The sequence below is a fragment of the Grammomys surdaster genome, unplaced genomic scaffold (genome assembly GCF_004785775.1).
Source record: "Grammomys surdaster isolate TR1022 unplaced genomic scaffold, NIH_TR_1.0 64, whole genome shotgun sequence".
Lineage (NCBI taxonomy): Eukaryota > Metazoa > Chordata > Mammalia > Rodentia > Muridae > Grammomys > Grammomys surdaster.
The window spans coordinates 4,372,374-4,376,948 of NW_021604566.1; positions in this window are offsets into that span (position 1 = coordinate 4,372,374).

Here is a 4,575-nt window from a genome sequence, read left to right on the forward strand (position 1 = left end):
CGCGCCCTCGTCTACCCCCCACCCTCCGTCCCCCTCCCCGCCCGCGCGCGCCGCCGGGCCGCCGGGGGGGAGGGAGGGAGGGAGGGAGGGAGGGAGGGAGGAAGATATTTAAAAACAGAAAAGAAGACATTAGGTAGAAAAATGGCTCAGTAGTTAAAAGCACCCACTGCTCCTCCAGAATGTATAGGTTCCACTGCCAGCACTTACATTTTCACTCACAACTATCTATAATTCCACTTCTAGGGCATTCAATACACTTTTAGCCTCTGAAAACACTGGCAGTGGACATGTACCCAGACATACATGAGAGCAGAACACCGATAGACATAAAATGAATTTTTTTATTTAAAAATAAGAAAGTGGGAAAGGTAGACCTAAGACTCTCATAGAAATTACATCATCGAAAGGTTAAACAGGAAACAACTGTCCAAATAACCAAACTCTCTACCATCCCCTCTCACCTTTCTCATATTGCTTTTCTTTTGTTTAGTAACTGCCTTTACCATTTTAGGTAATGCCATAATGGTGTGAGGGCAGGGCAGGAAGGATACAACCTACCCTGGTATGCAATCCAAATCCTCCATCTCTACCTAAATCGAGCCAGAGTAATTCAAAATGCCCATTAAGTACCAGAGATAGTGATCTACCTGCCAAAAATAAAAGGAAACTGATAGGGTATGTAAGAGTGAGAACATTAGAAACTGAGCTTGTGCATGGATCTCTCAGACAGAAGGATAGACACTGTGTGCAATTTCATATCATCTCTCTTTGACTGAGAAAGTCCTGGACAGAAGTGTGCTCCCAAAGAAAATCTCGAAGCAAGGTTAGTGAGCTGCATTTTGAAATAAGTATTAGCTACATCAGGAATACTTTTACTGGACACTTTCCCAAGATTGTTTTTGTGTTTTGTAAACAGTTACTTTTCCCACTTTAATTTTAATTTTGATTATCTTCTGTGCATTAACTTTGGTGACAGTTTGTCCAAACTCAGGCTCACTACAATCTACGTACTAAGAACATTTACTTTAAAGTTTTTATGTCTAAGAATATTTTCCATATGAGAACATAGCTTTTGGCAATCTTTTTCTTATATTTTCCACCTATGATTTCTTCACTTCTATTAACTTAATTTTCATGCCAATCATTCCCCCAATTTTTTCTAAAGCACAAAGTGTTCTATAGTGTTCACAAGAGGAACTTTTATTTGATGTGCTATTTCACACTGTAAGATTTGAAAAGCAAAAATCTATAAGGTGTATTTTACATCAATTATTTTTAATAAACAAAAGTGAACAGATTAATCCAAAAGGATTGGCACTGTGTAGTCTTTGTATGTTGTAATTCGCATACTAGTAGTACTAGAAGGTGTTGGATTTAATTTTATGTAATTACTCCTGTTGCATAAACATGCCCAGAACATCCTTCTAATTAAGATTTTGACAACTCTTTTGTTGAAATGCTATTGAACAATGTCAAGTGGTTAATTCTTAGACTAAGTTCTAACATGAATAAAAATACACAAAAGACACATGCATTTAAATTCTGCATCTAGTTCCCAAAACTCTTCTAGCTCCTATTTACAATGACAAGAATACTTTATTATATAGAAAGGTGGTCGTATTCCAACTGATACATAAGTGGGGTGTTAAATAGGGACAAGTTAATAACCACTAGATAGTATTTTCTCCTTAGAAATATCTGTCCTTGGAACTGTGTCATTGGAAATCTAATCAGTGATATTTTAGAGTACTTTAGAATCTTTAGCATTCATATTCGATCTTAAAGTTTTTGGAAAGAGTGATCCCTAATGGTATCAACAACTATGCCATATGGATAGCAGCTGACATATGGCAGAGCAGTGCCTTTAGAAACGGGATGCACAGAGGTGTGTGGCTTGGGGATTTCCAGGAGGAGGATCAGAATCCCAAACGCTACTGTGAACCCTGCCTGCTGCTGAACATGGCTCCTTTTGGTCATATGATAGATAAACATGCTTCCAAAAGTGAGCCTATGGTACTGAAGATAGTGGAAAGATAAATCAGATACCTTTGTCTGATCATTGAATACACACAGGGCTTTGCTTTCAGATTTTTTTTATATGCACAAGAAAACAATCATAGTGCCAATTTGAGTTTATGTAGATAAATTCAAATGAATAAATGCTTATCAACTTGTCAGTCTTGTTTGTTCTTTCTCTATTGAGAAATCTTATAGAGAAAATAACCGCAGAGGACAAATTGGACATATGCATGCTGGATTAGAAGTTGGACATGTTCAACTGAATGAGGTAAATGGATGGCAGCTGCCATCTCACTGCTGGAGTGAGAGTCTCCAGATAGCACGAGAAGCTGGACTTATCCAGATGGTGATAGATTAAAACTGAGTATGTCAGTACACACGCCTGTTAGCCTAATATGGATACGAATGGTCTCATATGGCTATATTTATATGTATACACATAGATTCATATATTCGTATGTATTTCTTTGCCAAGAGAGCTGAGGAACAATGGTACCATAGAGTCAAGGGGTACATACAGAGCCTGAGTCCTGATCTCCAGTACCATTCTGGAATATGCAGAATTTTTGAAGAAATTGCTTTCCCTAGAACTAAGTCAGAAAATAGACCAGACAAGCCTAGAGTTTCTTGTAGTACAAGAAGGTGAGGAGTTTGGAATTAAGCAAATAAATAAACAAGACCTTACCAGTGATGGAGCTGTAATACAACATTTGATAGTTGGCTGAAAAGGCTCCCATTGACCAAAACCGGAGCTATCTGATCAACATAATAAACAGAGGGGTACTGGAACATTGTGCAACCATAAAATACTCATGCAACCATATTAATATTATTAATTGAATAAGGAGACAAAAGGTACATTTTTCCAAATAGTTTGTGTAGATTCTCTGGCCTTACCACTCCTTAGTGTGGATCAAGCACAGCTCCTTTTCAAAGTGTCCATTCTGAAAAGGCGGAAATAGAGAAGCGAAACAATAGAAAAACCTGCCAAACAGTACTCAAAGCCCTGGTCAAGGTCAGCATCAACAGCAGTCAGCTATATTGATAGCCTGTGTAGTTTTTTAAAGTATGATTATTTTTTTATTATTTTGTGTGTGCATGAAGATACTTTCAGAGCACAGAGGACATCAGATCCTCTGGAACTGAAGTTCTAGGTACTTGAAAAACACCAGGCGCTGGTGCTGGAAGGCGCACAGAAGTCCTCTGCAGGGGCCACCTGTCTTTCCCCATAAACTGAACTCTTGATGAAACAAGGAGAGGTTGCAAACCAAGAAGAGAAGGTTAAAGGAGGGGAATTGAAGTTTCATAAAATACACAAATGTAGAAACCAAAATATACAGCAGGAGTACAATAGTTAATAATGTCACACATGGAAACTTTACTAAAAGACTAGACAGTAGAAGCCCAAACCACACATGCAAATACCTGCTGATTATAATAGACGGGAATGCATCTGTAAGAATAGTATCATTCTTTTTCATTGGCAAATAAACATATTGATTCAATTATGTGGACATGTTTAACATTTCACACAATCAAACTAAGTGAAAGACTGGACATGGTGGACATGCCTTTAATCCTGCAACTCAGGAGAGAGAGGCAGGCAGATCTCTGCAAATTCAAGGCCAACTTGGTTTATGCAGCTAGTTCCAGGGTATCCAAGGCTACACCTCTGTCTCAAAAAAATAAAAGCAAAAATGAAAACCAAAAAATAACCTAAAAGTTTTGCTTATTTTTTTTTCTGTAATCTTCAAAAAAGCATAAGCCCAGACTAATAACTGGGGAACCACTGGTTGAATGCCAATAATGAGACATTTCTGCTAAACCCTTGGCCAAAACTAATCAAAACTGTTAAGTTCACTGAAAACAAGAAAAGGCCAATAAAATGTCATATCAAAAAGTCTAAGAAGATATAACTAAATACATTTGATTCACCAGGTAAGCAATTAAAATTGGGAAATAAAACATTAGGCAAAAACTTTGAACATCTGAATAATGAGTTCAAATAATTGAACATCTGAACAACTAGTGGGCATATTTAGTTGTAATTACTTTTCCATTAAATCATGAGAAATAAGCTGTGCTACTGTAAGCTGTTAGCAATAGGAAAGCTGTGTGTGGGCCACAGGGGAGCCTGTTATCACCTTTATACTTCCATGTAGATCTAATACTCCTTTAAAATAATGTGTACCAAAAACTGTTTGTGAACTTGTAAGTCAGTGGCAGGGAACATGGTTAGCATGTGCAAGGCCCTGGTTGCATCCACAGAACACACACAAAATGAATATAACATCTTTAGGTTAATCACTTGACAGGGATTTAATAAAAACACGTGTGTATTGAGATTACAGTTTGTTACAGTTTGACTGAAGTATCTGAGATGGCGTCTTGTTTTGAATGCTTATTTCTAAAATGGTAGTGTTGTTTTAAGAAGCTGTGGTGCTTGTAGGTGATTATTAGTGAAAGACTTTGAAGGTTCCACTTCCCCTCCATGACTCCACCCTCATTTCATAGATGTTCTCTGCATCATTTTGCTCACAGGAACTGCCACACCCT